Source organism: Rattus norvegicus, chromosome 11 (assembly GCF_036323735.1).
Source record: "Rattus norvegicus strain BN/NHsdMcwi chromosome 11, GRCr8, whole genome shotgun sequence".
In the NCBI taxonomy this organism is placed as follows: domain Eukaryota; kingdom Metazoa; phylum Chordata; class Mammalia; order Rodentia; family Muridae; genus Rattus; species Rattus norvegicus.
In genome coordinates, this window is record NC_086029.1 from 55,514,512 (window position 1) to 55,535,610 (window position 21,099).

At 44.2% G+C, this 21,099-nt stretch overlaps 1 protein-coding gene across 6 annotated transcripts in view; it reads left to right on the plus strand.

Moving 5' to 3' along the window:
* The first annotated feature begins 15,608 nt into the window (after positions 1-15,608).
* St3gal6 (ST3 beta-galactoside alpha-2,3-sialyltransferase 6) overlaps positions 15,609-21,099 on the plus strand; it is a 60,831-nt gene continuing 55,340 nt past the window's right edge. The window contains exons 1-2 of one of the 6 annotated variants that reach the window (XM_063270565.1): positions 15,609-15,786; positions 16,040-16,209. The gene's annotated coding sequence lies outside the window, so the exon portion shown is untranslated. Of the gene's footprint in view, positions 15,787-15,860; positions 16,635-21,099 lie in introns of those variants that run through there. The other 5 variants (XM_006248210.5, XM_063270567.1, XM_006248209.5 and 2 more) reach the window with 5 other exon arrangements.

The following is a 21,099-nucleotide window of genomic DNA, read 5'->3' on the forward strand; positions in this document are numbered from 1 at the left end:
TGTACTAACAGGTGATATTATGACTCTAGGATTTCATAATATAGCAGCCCATTCATATCAGCTAAGGTCCAGATCTCTGCCTTCTTGCCCAGCATCCCTCAGAGGTTGGTTTATCTTCAGGCGATCCCTGACTGTCTCAAGATGGATGCCATTGCAACATCTTAGCCATCAGTGAAACACAAATCAAAACCTGATCTCTCCCCATCCAGAAAGTCAGAATGGTTATCAATCCTGAAACAAAAATGATATGAAGATGAGATGGGATATTCAATATACTTCTGGTGAGAATTTAAATTACCATTGCATTCCTGGGCAGAAGTGGTGCACCCACTCCCAACACTTGGGAGGCAGAGGCAAGTGGTTTCTGAGTTTGAGGCCAATCTGGTCTATGAAACAAATTCCAGGATAGCCAGGGCCATCTCTCTCAGAAAAACTCTGTCTCAAAAAATTCCGTAGTAATAGTAGTAGTAGTAGTAGTAGTAGTAGCAGCAGCAGCAATAGCAGCAGGAGTAGTAGTAGTAGTAGTAGTAGTAGTAGTAGTAGTAATGTCTACGGAATTCACATGGTGGTTCCTCAAAATACTGAGAAGAGAACTAATAAATGACCATTTACTCTACTTCTGACATCCAGGCAAAGGAACCAAGGCAGCATGGAATAGAGATAATTGCATACTGTGCTTGCACTATTCAGAATAGCCAGCCATGGATTCACCCAAATGCCCATTATGAAGAAGTGCATGCTGACAGGAGCCTGATATAACCATCTCCTGAGAGGCTCTGCCAGAGCCTGACAAATATAGAGGTAGACTCTCACAGCCAACCATTAAAATGAGAACGGGGTTCCCATTGGAGGAGTTAGAGAAAGGATTGAAGGGGCTGAAGTGGTTTGCAACCCCATGAGAACAACAATATCAATCAACCAGAGCTCTGGGGACTAAACCACTATCCAAAGAGTACACATGGACAGACCCATGGCTCCAGCTGCATATGTAGTAGAGGATGGCCTTGTTGGGCACCAATCGAAGGAGAAGCCCTTGGTCCTGCCAAGGCTTGACCTCCCAGAGTAAGGGAATGTCAGAGCAGGGAAGTGGGAAGGGGTGTGTGGATGGGTGGGGGAGGGGGAGGGGGTTTATGGATGGGAAACCAGGAAAGGGGATAACATTTGAAATGTAAATAAAAAATATCCAATAAAAAAGAAAATGCAGCATATGGAATAGAATATGGGAAAATGGAATAGATGAGGACGAGGGGAATGAAGAGTGAATGTGATCAAAGAATATAATATACATACATGAAAATAACACACAAAAATCCATTCTTTTATAGTTAAAAGATTCTGATTTCAAAGAGAAGGGAGTCTGGTATGATAGCATAGGCCTGTAATTCCGGAACTTGGAAGGCTGATCTGTGAAGACCTTGAGTTAAAGCAACCTAGCTACATGTAGAGTCCCAGGCCAGCCCGAGTTATATATATCCAGAGCTCAAAAGACTGGGTAGAGTGGGAGCTAGTTATATAGAGACAGACCACTTATGCAGCATGCAGTAAGCAATAGCACATATATGAATGAATGAATGAATGAATGAATGAATGAATGAAAAAATGCTACACCCAGGCATTAAATCCTTGGCCACTGACATCTCACACCTGGAAAAGAGAGGGCACCTGACTTCCTGTTTGTGATGTTTATTTAGATATAGATCTCCACTGTATGGTGCAAGCTAGCCTCTGAAGCTCACAGCCCACAGCTCTCAGCTTTCTAGAACACTGGAATCAGAGCCCTTCCTACACTAGACCCGATTTATCTTTTTAAGAGGTGAGAAAAATATTTCCCAAATGTTTTCCTTTCCAAGTCCATTGACAGTTGTTCCATGTGTCCTTCAGCGACGACAAAGGCAGTGGTTGCCATAGGATAGCTCAAGTTGGTGCTGATCTACACATCAGGCCTGGAGAAAAATCCAGGCCGCCTTAAAGTTTATGTGTCAAGGATCTCTGGAGCCAATAGTTTCGTATTGACAAAAATGAAGGTAGTTTGCTTTGGTCAGCAACCTATACAAGGAAGAACCCATGTTTTTTTGCTAGAAAAAAAATTAAAACACATATATGAAAAATGTTTCCGAAAGATGTCTGTATCCTAGCCCACAGAAGTGATGAATACATTACCTTACACAGCAAAAGGACTTTTGCAGAAGTGATTGAAGTTTAAGACCTTGGAATGGGACAATTACCTGGGTGGATAATGTAATCACAAAGTCCTCTTAGGAGAAATAGGAGTTGACCTCAGTGACAGAGACATGAAGGTACTGTGCTTCTGGCTTTGAGGGTATAAAAAGGTGTGTCCTAAGGGCACACGCATCTCGGTAGCCTCCAGACGAGCAATTGTAACCTCTCACCTCCAGAGCTGTGAGAGCTGAATGGTGCTGCTGGGAAGCACCGAGCTGTGGTGTTATCTGAAGCTGCAGGAGGGTCTCAGGGCACGGCTGCTTTAGATCAGGTTCTGGTTTTCCTCGTCGATACAGTCCATGGACAATGCACACCTTTACTGAGTTGGGAAATAGAGGATGTCTCCATGCTTGCTGGGGTTTTCTCTCACAAAGTGGCCCAGCCTCTGACCCTTACTACTGAGATCTCCCGGGGTTGTCACACTATCCCAGCCCATGTCTCTCCCACTGGCACCGTCTTCAGGAAATTTGCTTCCCAAGATTAAGATAGCAGATCCTCAAGGTCCACATACAAGAAATAAACACTCCCTGAACCTCAGACCAGCTTTATTCCAAAGTATCGCATTTTATCTGTTATAGATAAGGAGAAAGGTTTTCCTTTTAACCCAAATCCCTAAAACACATATCTATGAGGAAGAGAAACAGGTTCTTTCCAGTCAAAACATAATGCATCTTAACTTTCTGAATTTTGACCACCTGTAGTCGAAGGAAGCTTGGGTCTTCAACTTAACCAATCTTGGCTGTTGAGAATATGAAATATTAAATTTGGCTTTGTCTACCTCGTCTAATTGCATTTTATAAATATCCTAAGCCCTGTTTTCTTCATTACAGCAGAAATATTATCTCATCTGCATCCTTTTGGTAGTGGCTTTAATTTGGTAGATTAATACTCTGCCAGAGCCTGACAAATACAGAACAACCACTGGGGTGAGAACAGGGTCCCCAATGGAGGAGTTAGAGAAAGAACTGAAGGAGCTGAAGGGGTTGCAACCCCATAGGAAGAACAACAATATCAACCAACCAGACCACCCAGAGCTCCCAGGGACTAAACCACCAACCAAAGAGTACACATGGAGGGTCCTATGTCTTCATCCACATATGTAGCGGGGGATGGCCTTATCGGGTATCAGTGGGAGAAGAGTCTCTTGGTCCTTGAATGTTCCATGCCACAAGGTAGGGGAGTGCCAGGGTTAAATGAATTACCTAAGACCACACTATGGACTTTTGACTTTTTTTTTTTTTTTCTTTTCTGGAGCTGGGGGCCGAACCCAGGGCCTTGCGCTTGCTATGCTCTACCACTGAGCTAAATCCCCAACCCCCAGACTTTTGACTTTAATGTTCCACATTTACACAGAACTCTGCAGCACAATTCTCCTCTAAGAATGAGAATACCATTTCTTTGCTCATTTATATTAGGAATAAAATGTAAACAGGAAGGTATTTCATTTTCTTAAAATTAAATACCAGTCATTTAGTAACATTTTTATTTTTGTAAGCACACAATCTATGTGAGGTGGTGGTGGTCCATACCTTTAATCCTAGCATTAGGGAACAGAAGCAGGAGAATCAGGGCGGGGAGGAGGAAGGGAGTGGGTGGGTGGATGGGGGAGCACCCTCACAGAAGCAGGGGGAGGGGGGATGGGATAGGGGGTTTCCGGAGGGGAAACTGGGAAAGGGGATAACATTTGAAATGTAAATAAGGAAAATATCCAATAAAAGAAAAAATGTTTAATCCCTTAGACCACCGCTTCTTAGACTACTGCCTCTACACCTGCTATATCAGCAACTTCAGGGCAAACGCAAAAGCAATGGTTATACTGCGGTCCTACAGAATTAGAAACCCTGACCAGGGCTAAATATACCCTGTCAGCTCGTGTAAACATTGGTTTAACTTGCCTAGTGCAGAGGTTGAAACTCAAGTCTCTGTCGTTGTGTTAGGGTGCATGCAGATTGGGATGTTATTAAAATACTACCAAGCACAAGACACGCATAAGACCGCTTGGCATTCTGGGTCACTGTCAGAGGTCCAAGTGTGTTTTGGGTAACTTCACCAATGGCTCACAATCCTTGGGTAAAAAAATAAGTAAAGTAAAACAAAGCATTCAAGCTTTATTTTAAGCAAAGGTAAGTCAGTGGTAAAAGGCATGAGAGAGAGAGAGAGAGAGAGAGAGAGAGAGAGAGAGAGAGAGAGAGAGAGAGAACAGAGAAGAAACCATCAAAAGGTTGTTTCTTCTTTTCCTAGTATCTTATGCCTATGTTTCATAATCACAGCACTGCCAGCATGCATGTCTATCCTAGTCTGAATATCTGCACCCCCATTCATATTTTCTTTTTTTTTTTTTCTTTTTTTTTCTTTTTTCTTTTTTTCAGAGCTGGGGACCGAACCCAGGGCCTTGCGGTTGCTAGGCAAGCGCTCTACCACTGAGCTAAATCCCCAACCCCTCCATTCATATTTTCAAATGTGAGAAAGTGACCATTTTAATATGCAAGGGTTTTGGGCAGTGATTAGATTATGAGGGTGAGCCCTCTGGATTGTTGTTTTTGCAGAAGAGATTTCAGGAAGCTACCTTGTCCCTTCCATGGCTGAGGATGTGGAAGGTTCCTTGTGTGAAAGAAGCAACCACTCAGTCTGCCCATCTCCTGATCTATTGATAATTCCTCTGCCTCCACAGCCTTGAGTTTGTTTTTGAGACAGGGCCTCAGTATGTACCCCTGGCTGGTCTGGAACTCACTATGTAGACTAGGCTGGTTTTGAACTCACAGAGACCTGCCTGTCTCTGAGTACCAAATACTGGGATTAAGGACTAGTGTCACTGGACACGCAAGCTTCTGCAACCATAAGAATAATTGTTTGTATCATCCAATTTATGATGCCTTATTACACTGATCTGGGTGGGCAGCAATGCCTGCTGGTCCACTAGCACCACTGAGGCAGGGAACTTTCCGATGACCACTGCATTCTCTGATCCTAACACAGCACATGCTGCAAACAGAATCCCAAAAGCAGGTATCTGTGATCTGAATCTTCTTATCCTATGTAGCTTGTCAAGGCATGCTCTCATATAAATGGATGAGTGAATGAAACCATTGTATGCCCAGAATCCCATTCTCCTCATCTTGATACATTCTAGTATTAGGACTGTCTGGAAATAAGTAGAGTTGGGTACTAACTCTACTTATTAGTTGGTATTGTAACAGAACCAAAAGAAGTTCTGTTACAATAATTTGGTTATAATAATAAAAAAATTAAAGAATTTTTGCACCGACTACTTCAATTAAAATGAGAAAAAGGTTGTTCATGCCGTAACCTGAACCAGGACAAAAATCTATTCTATGAATTCTGAACTAAAACAACTTAAAATAATGACCAATGATATTAAATGGTTAGCATAATAAAGTATCAGGGAATGGCAGTATACATGTTTCCGGGAACAACAAGTAACGGTTGATAATGGACTTGGCTTCCCAAGTCTGCCTTTCAGTAGTACATCTCTAAACTTATTTCTCTTTCATGTGAAATCTTTTGTAATGAGGCTGATTTCTTGAGAAGATTCCAAACTCTCCATGTAATTGGATATACAGAGAATCAAATCTGTAGAAAACTTTTTCTTTTTTTCTCTTTTCTGCTTTTCTTTTTAAAATTGTTTTATGTAATGGTCTGTTTCTGAAAAAGAAACAATCAGCATAGCGTGTCCCTGAGGAGAGCAGCTGTGCTGAAATTAGAGTTAAGTGAAGTTCAAGCCCCCTCCTTACTGTTGCTTTTGCGAGCCTGGGAATTACAGACTCCTTGGAAAGCAGACAGACAAGGAGAGGGGCCATGGCTAGGTAATAAAGGTGGCCAGCTTCTTCCTTACCCTCCTGGCATGAAACAAAAGCCTGACAGCTTAAACAAGTGCTTCTCAACCTCCCTAATGCTGGAATCCTTTAATGCAGTTCTTCAAATTGGGCTGACTCCCAGCCATAGAATTATTTTCTTTGCTACTTCATAACTGTAACTTTGGTAGTTATGAATAGTAATATGAATATCTGGTATGCAGAATATCTGATATGTGACCCACAGATTGAGAACTGTTGGCTTAAACCAAAGGCTTTTAGGCTTTTTATCTTTTACTAGCCGCCCCCCCCCCCCTTATTGATGGACTGGCTTGACAAAGCCTGCTCAGACATGCCATGCAACAATCAAACCTCTGGCTTTCTTCAAACTGACCAACCCTAAATTAGGGGAGGAAAGCTCTTCCAACACTGTTTGTTTGTTTGTTTGTGTTTGTGTGTGTTCTTTTTTATTTAATTTTATTTTCTTGAATATTTTATGTATTTATATTTCAAATGCTTTTATATCCTTTCCTGGTCCCCTACTCTCACATCTCCACTTCCCCTGCATCTATGAGGATGCTCCCCCTCTCACCCACCCACACCCACCTCAACACCCTGGCATTCCCCTACACTGGGGAAACAGCCTTTACAGGAACAAGGGCTTTTCCTCCTATTGATGCCAGACAATGCTATTCTTTGTTACATATGCAGCTGGAGTCATGGGTGCCTCCACATGCACTCATTGGTTGGTGGTTTAGTCCCTGGGAGTTCTGGGGATTCTGGTTGGTTGATATTGTTCTTCCTATGGGGTTGAAAACCCCTTCATCTCCTTCAGTCCTTTCTCTAACTCCTCCATGGGGTCCCCGTGCTCACTCTGATGATGGTTGGCTGCAAGCATCCTCATCTGTATCAGTAAGGCTCTGGCAGAGGCTCTCAGGAGACATCCATATCAGGTTCCTGTCAGCAAGCACTTCTTGGCATCAGCAATAATGTCTAGGTTTGGTGTCTGCATATGGGATGGATCTCCAGGTGGGGCAGTCTCTGGATGGCCTTTCCTTCAGTCTCTGCTCCACTCTTTGTCCCTGTATTTCCTCCTGTGAGTATTTTGTTCCTCCTTCTAAGGACTGAAGCATCCACAATTTGGTCTTCTTCTTGGGCTTCATATGGTCTGTGGATTGTATCTTGGGTATTCAGAGCTTTGGGGCTAATTATCCACATATTAGTGAGTGCATACCATGTGTGTTCTTTTTTTTTTTTTTTTTTTTTTCTCCTCCTCCTCCTCCTCCACCATGTGGGTTGTTTTGTGAATTACCTCACTCAGGATAATATTTTCTTAATTCCATCCATTTGCCTGTGGAGAAGAAAGGTTTTTTAGCTTTCTGTATCTGCCTTACCCTGCCCCTGCTTTCAGCAGGTCCTTTTCTCTGTCCATGTGTGTTTCCTCTCCCCCCATGAATTCCTTTCTTCAATTGCTGATTCTGTCTGTGCTGGTACCTGGTGAGCTTCTGATTTTTCCTGCCCTTTGATTCTTTAACTGGCAGAGAAAATGAACTCGAGAATCTGATTAAGACACCTAGATCAAGATCTCTAAAGTATGTCACCTTTTTTTTTTTTTTTTTAACTTATCAGTATGTTTCTAGCAGTGTGCACTGGTTGGAGGCATTATGTAAACACAATCTTTCTCGCCTCAAAACTATTTTTGGAACTCAAGTTAGTAACTCCCAATAGGACACAGTTTGGGAAAGGCTACTCAATTTCAAAATCAAGTGTTGACTCCTTCCTGAACTAACGACCCATAGCAGAGTGCCTCAGACTATGATTTTTCTCATATTCCCAGAAGAAACTTTAGTAAAAAAGGAAAAAAAAAGTGAAACAAAACAAAATAATAGAGCTCAAGTTCTGCAAAAGAAAGCAAGAAAAAAAAGAAGATAAGAAAGAAATGGTAGTCTGAAACAAAAAGTGAACGAGCTACTACTTTATGTTATTTAAAAATTCTATTAATAATTTTCTTTGCTACAGGCCCAATCCATCAAGGGTTTTCTGGTGAGAAGCTTCAGACCCCTTCTCACCTGCTGTCTGTCACATGAGACTTGCTGTGGCTTTGGTCTGACTGAGATCTAGTGTCCGGCCTGTTTTTGTTGTTTTGTGTTATCTGTCACACCTACCTGCCAGGATTCTTGGAAAGTCACCAGGCTCCCTAGTACCCACCTGGCTCCCTAGTACCCACCTCCTGCTCTGTGGACACCTCAGGTCTGGCCGAGGCTCGCTCTTTGCTTCTTTCCTGGGCTTGTGTGGACAGATGACTATTTACAAGAGTTGGTCTCAAATGTCTTTATGTTGCTTCATCTGCCACTGTTGTGAATATTTCTCCATCTCAAGGAAGTAATGCAAACTTTCCATGTTTCCCTGGCGTAGTGATTTTTTTTTTTTTTTTTTTTTTTTGAGCGAAAGAAAAGTTTTCAGCTGTACAGGAGTCAACTCAGTGTGTGGGGGTCTTGCTTAAAACCTCAAAACCCAAATCGGGTGAACTGAATCTGGAACACTCAAGTCTACTGTTTGGCTTTGTTTTGGGGAGAATGAGAGTTGCGTTCATGAGAGAATGGTGTGGGGAAGAGAGGGGAATTAGAGTAGAACTGACAAAAAGGGGAGGGGAGAAAGGAAAGAAGGAAGGAAGAAAAAAGAAAGAGAGAGAAAGAGAGAGAGAGAAAGAGAGAGAGAGAAAGAGAGAGAGAGAAAGAGAGAGAGAGAGAGAGAGAGAGAGAGAGAGAGAGAGAGAGAGAGAGAGAGAGAGAAAGAATGAACTGGAAAGAGAAGTGAAGGGAGTGTTTAAGAAGTTGGCCTCAGGCTGAGAAGTAGAAAGGTGAGCTGTAGGTCTCTAAATAACACTGCAAGTCCAAAATGCCCCACCGCTCTGGGGTGGGACCTCAGCTGGGAAGCTTGGGGTGGGGTGGGGGTGGGGGAGCAAAGGAATGCTAAGTGAGAAAAAGCACAATTGAAATGCAGATAAGGGATCACCAACAAGGGGGGGGGGGCTCTTTCTGTCATTAGCACTTTGACCACACGCTCTAAGAGGCAACTGATTTCTGTCCTTCTCTAGCTGCCTTGGCACTGAGCACACCAGTGTCTAGCTAACGGCAGGCACCTGTTAAGCATATCTTTAATGACTGAGTGCGAAGTGTGCTAAAGACTGGAAAGATGAATAAATCAGTGGCTTGGGGAACGGAAGGGAAGGCCAAGATGACTAGAGACGTCACACGTGAGGAGTGGGGTGGATGGATAGTTGTCACTCTATGGATGGGTGGGCAGAAAGAGTCAATCAAAGGATGGGTTTTAGACTTGTTGACACACTGCTAAGCCCGTGCTGAACTGAGTGGGGGAAGATTTGATAAACAAAGTAGCTGCTATGGCTGGAAATGCACCTTAGGAGGGATGTCAGGTCGAGAGTAAGTGTGGGAGACTGAAATGTTGTCCCTCTGATAGACAATTGTTCAGATGTCAGGATTTCAACTCGTAATTACTGGGCTTGTCACAGTTTGTAGCCATTTTCTTTTTAAGTATTCCGGATTTACAAAGATTATCCTTCTTGGGGTGCAATGACTACAAAAAAGAAATCAAAGTGTTAGCAAAACGATACAGCAAAACCTAAAACTAAGAAACAGATTCCTCCTTTAAGTCATTAGTAAACAGTCATCTGATTGAATGCTCCTTACTTATACTTCAGATTTTCACAGCAGGCAGGGTATTGGGTCAGTTTGGGATCCCATTATGCAGCACCATATCACAAACTGGGTAACTTACAAGCAACTGACCCATAATCCCTGCCGCTCCGGAGGCTATAAGGCTGAGTTGAGGGGGCCATGACAAACAGGCCCTGTGAAACGCCTTCTTTCTGGCTGCTTAATTGCATTTCACGGTGGAGTGAGGGTGTCTTCTGGCGCCCCTTTCACAAGAACATTGATTTCACGCGTGGTGGCTCCTCCTTCACTGCCCAATTACAGATCAGAAACCCCACCTCTTAATACCTTCACACTGAGTTAGGATTCTTCTTTTGAACCTGGCTGGGGCAGGGTCCCTTCCATCACAAACGGTTCCAGGTGTCTCTGTCCCTGTTCTTATCCATGTCTTATCTTGCAATGAACACTTACAGGTAAGGAAGGAGTAGAGACCGAGAACTGAAGCCCTGGGCTTCCTCTTTCTGGGGGAGCTGCCAAGAACTCACTTTCTCTGTGATGACCCAGTTGCTACTGTGCCTTAAGAACAGGAACCACGCTGAGCACAGCATCACACACGATGGAGGGCAATGAATCTGCTATGAGGAAGGGTGGCTGGTGTTCTAGAAAAGACGTTCATATTAATTTATGTTTTCTTTATCCTCGGAGAAAGCATTCTGAGTTGGGAGAGCAGGTCACGGGACAAAGAGAAACAGAAATGAGTAACTATTTCATTCCATAACCTTAGGCTCTGTGTATCAGAGGCTCATATGAGCTTTACGGGATTCCCCGCCAACTTAATGCAGTTTTCCAGACCTGTCAGACTCCAGAATAATGAACGTTAGTTTTTCTCATATGAATCACTGGTTGAAAAGAAAGACACATTAGGCCATGGGTATGAAAGGAGGGCTTAACACTTAATCTGCTATCATCTCGGTGGTGACACATATTAGCTGCAGGTCTCCAGGTAAATTAGTTAACTTCTCAGAATTTCTTATTCACCAACCAGGAAATAGGGATAGTGGTAGTCAGCCCATAAAGTTTCTGCATGTGGTAATGTATATAAAACCACCTAGCATCTATAGGAATATAGCAAATGTTAGCTCACATTCAAGGGTGTCTTTGGGCCCCACTGGCCATTTGACCTTTGACCATCCTCTTTTCATCTTAACACGTAACAGAAGAAGCTTGGAGAGATGCAGACATGTATGAACCATGGTTTCTGATGGACCCTCCCGTAACAGCCAGCCTTGTATTCTGTCAATATCTCCTAACACGTCAGGAGTTCTTATAAGACAGATAAGGGTATTGCGGTAAACATAAGGTATTGTGAAAATTTACTTCAAGTTTGTAAATGGGTGAGTCTCTCTGATTCTAAGGTTCAGAACAGCAGACACCCAGAATGCTGTCATGGTCAAAGTTCTGATGAAGAGTTGCACACACTCCTTTACCACATGAACTACGTCTAGTCCTCTCTGACAAGCAACTCCCCTTTCTTAACAAAAGTTAAAACCTGAATAGTGGAATATACTTGTAGTCCCAGACAGCACTTGGAGGGTGGCGGAAAGAGGATATGGGATTCAAGATTAGCTTTGGCTGTATAATAAGTTTGAGTCCAATGTGGGCTTCATGAGACTGTTGAAAAGGAAGAAGAGAAGGAACAGGAAGAGGAAGAGGAAACAAAGAGGAGGGGGAGGAAGAAAAGGAAGAAGAGGAGAGAAAGGAAGAAGAGGAAGAGGCTGCTACTGATGGTTACAAAAGCAGCAGCAGCAGCAGCAAAAACAAAACAAAAACAAAAACAAAAACAAAAAAGCACTAGGTATGTTCCTAGCAGATGTATGCTTAGATACCTAAGGTGAAAAATGCTTTGTGAATAAAGAAACAAACAATACTTTTCCTTTTTAGTTTCAAAGTCAATAGGTACTTTTTGGGAAACCCAAACATTCAAAGGAACATCATAACTGGGTAAGCCTAGCTTTGGAAGCCATTTACAATGACGGACAAAGAAAGGTATAGGATACTACTGTTAGGATTAGCAAACTAGGTAAATGCTCAACGTAGAGGCATTTGTAACACTTTGAAGGACATGGGTCATGGAACCAAAGTAGAAATTAGAGGGGGCTTCAGCACCTCCCCTCTTCTAATAGTTCTAATAGAACTTTTTCATAATTGAATAAAAGCTGAGCAGGACACCTCGTTGTGTCGCTGTTTGGGACATTGCCTCCCTCTTCTGACTCTAGGAAAGGACTCTAGCATTTCCGAGTTTTTGTGAAGAAGAGCCACACAGCAACCAGAAAGTTTGTTCCTGTGTTGATCAGGGCAGCTGGGCACTCACTAAGAGAGCTACACTCTTCCTCATCTATCTTCCTCTTCCTCAGTCCTAGCCTGTCTCTTGGATTTGAAATCTAAACCTGAAGTAACCTTGTAAATGTAAGAGCAATCACCAAATTGTTCTCTCAAAAGAAAGTACCACTTTATAGTTCCGTGAATATTTTTTTTTTCTTTTTTCTTTTTTTCGGAGCTGGGGACCGAACCCAGGGCTTTGTGTTTGCTAGGCAAGCGCTCTACCACTGAGCTAAATCCCCAACCCCAACCATGAATATTTTTATGACACCTTTTTGACAAAAAAATGGACCTCAGGAATCCTTATTTTCTGTAAAGTTTACTTCTAATTGTTCAATTTTTTATTAGACATTTTTGGTGTATAAGAACATTAAGAAGTGGCTCAGACATTAATAGCACTTATTGCTTTTTCAGAGACCTCATTTTGACCCCCAGAACCCACATGATGAGTTAAATCCCATCTTAACCCAAGTTCCAGAGAATGAAGTGTCCTCTTCTGATCTCCTCATGCACCATGTCTACATGAAGGGTACTTACGTATAGGCAGACAAGCAAAACACACTTCCTAGAGCTGTTGGTATAATTAAGAAAAAAATGCCAGAAGGTCCACCACAGACGAAGGACTTTGCTATAGCACTTGACACGCTGTCAGCATGGAATTACATCTAGCTCCTTCCCTCCCAAGTCTGTAGCTCTTCTCTCCTGGGGGGTCCTTTGATGGCCTTGTGAGTATCTGACAGGCTGGGGTTGTGAGTTGAATGTTAAACAATGAATTATTTGACAAACATTGACACTGAAAAAGCATTCAGAGCTATGCAAGTATGAGGCTCTGAACATTGAGGTGTCTGGTGAGCCGGCTCAGTAGATGAAGTTACTTGTAGCCAAGCTCGACTTTGAGTTAGATCTCCAGGATCTATATAGACAGATCCCACTCCCCTAAGTTCTTCGCTGATGCCCACACATAGGACTTGTACACACATACAAAATAAGTGTCATTAAAAGAACACTGGGAATTTTGCACATTTGTGAGCCATTTTATTAATTATATAAATTACTTGCTATGAAGGCTGTGTCTTTATGGTTTATTTTTCACGGACCCATAACAAATCTTCGTATTTTCTGGATATTAACCCATTGGCTATTAAGTAGCAATGGTTGCCTGTTTATTGATTATAGTTCCTACCAACCCCATGTTATGCGTGTGGGAAATGTTGGGCCCATTCTCTTGTTTATGGAAGGAGAGAAAATCTGGTTCTTGAGACTAAATAATTGTAACCTTCGAAACTGTGCTTGGACTGTACAATACTGGAATCTTGTTTACAGAGTAAAAAGGTCACTTCACCTATAGACTCAATATCCTTTTTTATGTGTAAATCTTCAAACTGGCAAAATTACAGCAGATATGTATGCAGGCATAAGTATAGTTACGACCTGGTCTGATAGACTTTGGTAACATATGGGGCTCCCACAGAGATTGGAGCCTGCAAACGTATACCTTTCCCACATTGTGGTCACACTCGTAAGTCACAATTCAGATGATTTAGGCACTGTGTCTTATTCTTTCTGAGAAGGACAAGCCCTTGGAACAAGTGCTCACAGGAGATAAGTCCTCATGACAGCTAGATGATGGAACAGACAGGAGATTCACTTACGCTGTGGAAGGGTTACATGAAGCCTTGAAGGAGATATTATTTAAAGCTGAACCACTTGCTAGGTGGTGATGGCTCATGCCTTTAATCCCAGAACGTGGGAGTCAGAGGCAGGCAGACCTTTTGAGTTCAAGGCTGACCTGGTCTGAACAACAAACAAACAACTCCACAAAACTCAAACACCCAAGCTTTGAGAAATGTTTAAGAAGCAAACTCTTAAAAATTACTAAGTTAATGTGTTGTAGAATTGGACTGTCACTTTTTGGGTATTTTTAGTCCTGGGGCTGGTCATCTGTGCTCTCATACAACTATCGTAATGCAGGCACTCACAAAGTAGGTCTCCTCTCATAGGTGCAGAAAGTCTTCCCATCAATGATGCTACAAAAGGCTGGGCTTGAGTCAGACATGTTTGCACACCCTATTTGGAGCTGCATTAGAGATACTGGCTTCCTGATCCTTTTTTTCAGACCAGTGGTTCTCAACATTCCTAATGCTGTAACCCTCATGTTGTGGTGACCCTAACCATAAAATTATTATTATTATTATTTTTTTTTTGGTTCTTTTTTTTCGGAGCTGGGAACCGAACCCGGGGCCTTGCGCTTCCTAGGTAAGCGCTCTACCACTGAGCTAAATCCCTAGCCCCCATTAAATTATTTTTGTTGATACTTCTTAACTGTAATTTTGCTACTGTTGTGAATCCTAATGTAGTTTTAGGCCTAGAGGTTGGTGGAAGCGGTTGGAGGAGTCCAAGGCAAGTGAGCAGGATATTTTAATCTTTGTAGAATATGAAAAGTCGTGGAGGTTACCTAAGAGCAGCGCCTGGCCTCCTCCCTTGGCATATTTCTTTGCAGGTTAAAAATCTAGGCAATGGGGCTAGGGAGATGGCTCAGAGGTTAAGAGCACTCTCTGCTCTTCCAGAGGTCCTGAGTTCAATTCTCAGCAACCACATGGTGAATCACACGTGCTCGCGCGCGCGCGCGCGCACACACACACACACACACACACACACACACACACACATCTAGGAGTATTGTATATTCATGTAATATCAGCAGTTGGAAGGATGAGGCAGGAGGATTGTCATGAGTCAGAAGTCAGCTTGTGTTACCCAGCAAGATAAAAAGGCCGTATATAAAAGCAACAACACAACAAAAGCAAAATGAAGGAGCGTCTAGGAATGCCCCTCCTCACCCCCAGTACACAGACCGGTACCCAGGACTGCAGAGGCTGAAGGAAGGGAACCTAGGCTTCCATGCCAGCCTAGATTACACAGGGAGGTGCTGCCAAAAACAAATGGAGTGGACAAAACCTAGGGGATCAGAAGGAATAAAGCAACGTGCAGGTTTTTATTTTGAAGATTGTGAAGAGAGATCATGAAAGACCTCAGCAGAAACTCTAAACGTTTCTGGTAGGTCTCCAGAAAATTTATCTCGAGGAGCAAATTCCAGGACTTTTTTTTTTTTTTTTTTTTTTTGGACTACCCTGGTGTCCCAAGAGCCAATTACAAAATCTGTGTGAGTTATGTCAAAGGTAATTTATAGAAAGGGTGAAGAATATGAATGGCCTGAGCCCTTTCTATATTTGGATTGGAAAAACAAGTGCAACTTCCTAGGGCTGTTGGCATAATTTGGAAAAATGCCAGAAGGTCCATCCCAGTTGAAGGGCTTTGCTGCGAACTTGACACCGTCATCAACATGGGATTACACTCTGCTCATCTCCTCCCGCTCTGCAGCTCTTCTCTCCTGGGGGTCATTTGTTTGCATGCAAATATTTGACCAGAGCCCAAAGGCCAGGGCTGCGAATCTAACGCCAAACAATGAATTGTTTGACAAACACTGAAATTTAAAAAGCACCCAGAGCTATGCAAGTATGAGGGCATTCTTAATAGGAACCTTTTCCTAGTGAAAGCTACAGAAAGAAAGGAAAGGGAGAGAAGGGGCGAAGAAGGAAGAAAAGGAAGGGAGAGGGGAGAGGGAGAGAGGGAGGGAAGAAGGAAGGAAGTAAAGGAAGGAAGTGGGTAAGGAGTGAAGTGCCACCTTCATTCTTCCTGAGGTAACAGATCTTTTTAAAGATATAAAATGTACTAAATGGCTACAGTTACTCCCCTAACACTTTTGTCTTTGAAGACTGGAGTCAGGAAATTGAGCAGCTTTGTGAGCAGCTCTCCCTTACAGCTAGAGACCAAAATACCCGCTGTGTCTGATGTCACAGACAGTCCAGGCTGAGACCAAACTCTGTTGATTTCTGCCTCCCATAAGCTCCTGGAAGGAGAATCCCTCACAGCCCCCTGCTTTTGCTCCCACAGCTTTCCCAACAACCCGGGGCAGGATGGGAGTGTCTTCTTGGCTCTGGAAATCAATCCTCCTACCTTGTCCTGAAGCCACCCGCCGCCCTTTCCCAGCCCTCCCTTCGCAGTGATTTTCCTGTCTGGGACTCCCAGCGAGTGCAAGCGGCTGGTGACCGCCCGCCCTAAAGGTAGGAGCCAGGTAGCGCGGCTTCCGTCCCGGAGGTCTCCGAGCCCACGGGCAGCCACGGGCAGCCACGGGGCAGCCACGGGGCAGCACTTTCGGCGCGAACTTGGGGGCGGCGGCCGCCGAGCATCTGGCGCCAGCAATAAGGAGGAGCTTCCCGCAGCGTCGCACGCAGCCGCCGGGGACGCGGAGCGGGGCGCAGAGGTCTCTGAGGGGAACCGTGGAGGTCTCAGACTCCCGGCAACACAGCGCCCCGCTCCGTTCCTCAGCCACATCAGGGGGGAAGGGATCGTGTCCTTGCCACCCCGCTCGCTCAGGCTTCCGCTCGCTGCCTGCTCGGGACCCGATGCGGCAGACGCTGCGGGACAGAAGCGCGCTGCGGAGAGCTCCGCACACGCCTCTGCGGTCGCCACGCTCGGGCCTCGGCAGGTAACTCTTTGCGGCTGGTCACGCTGCGGCTCTGCTTGCCTAGGGGTGCGGGGAAGATTGCGTTGTCCACCCAGCATGGGGTTTGGGGGTGCAGCCCAGACACGCTGACTCGGCATCCGCTGAGAACTAGGGAAGGGGACTCTGCGCGCTCTGCCAACCCCCGGAGCGGTGCGGGAGACTCAGGGCCCTGAGACCCTCCAGCCAACCGGGTGTGCGGGGTGACCGGCCGGGAACTCTCCTGTAGGGGCCGGGAGCTGCTAGGAAGGACCCCGGGAGAGTAGCGCCCAGGGGCGCAGGAACTCTCCTCTCCTTGGTCGCCCCCGATTCGTGCGGTGGGAGGCCCACAGGAGAGCATGGTTCCTCGCTCACCATTGTTTGTGAAAGGGTCGGTAAGCGAGGAGGGGTGAATGAGTCTGGAAGGTTCTCTTTTACCTACGGAGTTTTCCAAGAAATCCTCCTTGGCACAATAAAACTAAACCAGACCAAATACCGAGACAGTTTGTTTGGACCGTAGGGCAACAGTGAGAAAACTGCAGTTTTGGCTGCTGTGAATTTTTAAGAGAAGTGAGAAGAAACTTGCTATTTTGCGGTCGTTGCCTCGGGAACTCCCATGGACTAAAGCCCCTTTCTTGGGTACTGTTATTTTGACTTAAAAAATAAGGTCTATAAAAAGCGATTTCTAGAAACTAAAGAAACTCGAAGCTCCTTTTAGGATATTCAGAAGAAGCTGGGAGAAGGACAGACTGGGGTGTGAAGAATTTTGTTTAAAGGTAATGTTTTAAAATTGTGTGGGGTTGGGGACAGGAAGGACATAGTAGGTGCTAGCCTATTAGAAACCATGCAGATTCCAAATTCAGATGTCAAGTTTGTTTTTAAGAGAAACACCTTAATACCATGAATAGGGGATGGTTTAGAAAATAGCAGGTCCTCAGTGACGCCAGTGCCCTGTCCTGCTGACCTTCAGGCTTCTTCACCACTTCCTCAGATTGTCATGGTGGCCTCTGTTAGGTTACCCTGACTACTTGACTTTCCAGGTCTTCCAATCCATTTTTCCCTTCCATCTTCTGACCGTGGAGCTATCTATCTTTTTATTGATACGGTGATGTGAAATATGTGGGAAGCTCTGATCAAGCAAGGCTTTAAGTGTCACCAAGGACTGCTTTTGAAAACGAGGCCAGAAAACACAAAAATAAAAATTCCTTAGATAGTTTGACTTTGAATAAGGCCATCTATCTGCTTCAGAGCCACCCTAGATAATGGCGACTTGGGATCAAGGAAACTTTTGTGGAAAATGTCTGTATGACTCTGGTTTGTTTTTCCAAGCTGCTGCTAAGGCTAATACAAACCAGGCAGAGTGGTCATTCATTGCCTAATAGCTCTTTCCTTGAAAAAATGCTCTAACATAGTCGTTGGATGTCACTTGCAGATCCCATTGTGTCTTGAGGGGTTAGTGGTACAACTAAATAGAACTACAGTTGTGAAAACATTTCAGGAGACCTGTGGCAGGCACCATTTTTTCTTTTTCTTTCTGTAATCAATACAAAAGGAATGTGAGCACCAAAGAGTAGACGCCCCATCAGAAGAATGCATTCGAAATGTATCAGTCATCTTTTGTGAAATTGTAATTCTCAAGTTTCTCATTCCAGAACTCAGTGGCAGAGAACTGAATTCCACAGCCTTTTTCTTCTGTGGGAGATATTTCTGTGTCCCACATTGTTAAACACGAATGAGTAGTGCCCTGCTTCCTACATTTCTATGATAACATCAGCAGCCCACCACACACATTCCAGATGGCTTTCATGAAGTTACGAATCTTTACAGAGCAGGGACACCTCTTTAACCTGCCTCGAGATGATGTCCACTTCGGGTGTGATGGGGTGGGGCGGGAACACGGAGTGTGTATGGAGCACCCAAGTTGATCTCTGGTATGTTCTTACATGTCATTTCACTTAGTATTCCCGGCAACGCTGAGACAAAAGTCTTAGCTCGATCTTAAAGCTAAAAGTAAGGGAGAGTTCCCTAAGTCGAGTTGTAATGAAGCCTGTGAAATGAATTCTGTCTCTTACCGTTTTACACCTTTCTGGAAGACTTACAGATGACATACCATGAAGTCATCACAAATTCTTCCGTTCTTTGTTTATATCTTCGCATACATACACAGACACACAGACCCACAGACACATACATAGACGACACACGTAGACACACAGACACACAGACACAGCACTTACAGCCTGAACTGGTGGTTCCTTCTAATTACCATTCGTTCCAGAGAGGCTTCCTGGTCTGCACGCTTTGGTGCCCTTTCCATCGAATATCCTCGAACGTTCTCGCTTTTATCTTCTGCAGAGTTTTTTTAGGAACCCCTGGATGTTCTATCACGTCGCTGTCTCCAGTGGGTTATTTTCTGAACTTCGCGGCTTCCTAAAAAATAGGGTTTTTCTGAAGCTCCTACTTCCTTCAGAGGCCAGCTATGTCTGTGTCTTGCCTGTCAGTAGTCTTTCAGAGGTCCATTCTCATGCTTCACAAGAAAATGAACCTTTCTCTTGTGTATGCCTACTGCTGTGGATAATGGCTTATTCCATCACAGTTCTGAGTTAGGCCTTATGATTTGAAAATGTATAAGAGGCAGAGAGATGATGGTTCAGTGTGCGAAAGGTTTGCTATCAAGCCTGAGATTGATTTCTGAGACCCACATGGTGGAGAGAGAGAACTGATTCCAAAAGTTGTATTTTAGGACATGCAGCAAGTGTGGCATGTGGGACAGAATAGCACACGGGGCATTATATATGTCATTTTTTATGGTTCCATATCGGGGTGTCAGAAGCAGGACTGTCTCACTTTTTGTGGTGGCAGAAACTCTTTCCTGATGGTTGACACCTCTAATTGTAGTCACGTCAGACTTGATCAAGAACTTGACTGCTGTTCCCTCAGGCTAAGGAAGAGATTCTGGGAGAGAAGTTACGAGGGTGAGAGAACACGGATCTGTTTTCTCCTGCGTCTGAATTTCTGTTCTTTGGTCACCCAAAGTAAGAGTTGCTGGGCTCTGTCTGCTTGCCACACTTCCGATCAGATGCTAGGGGATATCCTTTTGTGGAAGGAAGTTGAGGAAAAAGCAGGAGGAAGGCAACCAGCTCTTAGGAAGTTTTTCTCTTAGCAAATATTGAAAGCTGGTGTGTAAAGGTCCTGTTCTCTCCCATTCTCTCTCATATAAAGTATGTAGATGACATAATATTTTTTTCAGTAGCGTGTAAACACTTTGAAGACTCTAGTCATCTTTGCGGTTTTTATCTCATAAGAATGGAGGATTTTTTTTTTTAACACGGTGAGAAATAAGGCCTCTAGATGACATACAGGAAAGCTAGATGTTCCCCCAAAGCTGGAAGGTCATTGCTGATGTCCAGGTTGTGGAAGTAGGTCTAGAGTCCATATGGAGGGGAAGGGAGCTGCCCTAGGATGCAAGGCAACAGAATCTTGAATCTTGGGGTGACTTGCTGCACAGTCATTCCTAAGGTAGGGCATTCTTCATGAACCATTGTTGTTGTGGAATTAGCATCAGAATACAGATAACGCCAGGGCAAACCACAACAAACAATAAATATAACTTAATAGGTCTGTATAACAAGAGATGCTCTTGGAGGATGGAGGGGTGTATGGTGTAGAGTCAGACAAAAACAGAAAACCCCATGTCCTAATAGAGCACTGAGAGAATCAGAGACAATAGGAAAGGCACCAGTACGTGGAAAACATGTTTCAGATGGGCTGGGTGTGGCTTTGTAGGGATGATGCCTTGAGGCGCAGGTGAGATGGAGGGGAGCAGAGGAAAGCAGTCGGCCTCTGAAGTGGTGCAGTGGGTGAGATGTGGTTGTGGGAAGAGACAGTAAAGTAGAGAGCAGAGGGAGGGGATTCCAGGAAGAGGAAACAGCAACTCCAAAGATTCAGGGCCGTGCGTTAGGAAGAGAGGCTGGATAATGTGTAGCCCTAGAAGGGTGCAAAGCTTGGAGTGGGAAACGGAGCTCACGATACAGAAGGGGGACACATTTTGTGGTAGCTGGAGGTACTTCATCAGAGTTGCCTTTACCCAGTGATCATGTTCCCCACCCCCACCCCCACTGCACAGCACTGCAGCCTCTGGTGGCTTATTCATTGGCAATCACCTAGTTTTTCTTTTATCCCACCCCAGTGCACAGATATGTGTATCCACAGGGCCAGGGTGCAGAGAACCTGCACTGTATTCCTCACAGCCTCTGGGAAAAAAACTTCACATGTTGGCTTAATTTCACATTCATGCATAAAATGCCATTACGATGGTTTCTCAGCTGTTGTGTGGACTGAGTATCTCATGTCTCTGTGAAGCCTTTGGGGTTGGCTGGTAACATGTGAAAACAGATACCAGAAATTAATTATCTATTCAAATTAAGTCATAACTGAAAACCAGAGCAAGACAGTGGCTGCCGAGAGAGAC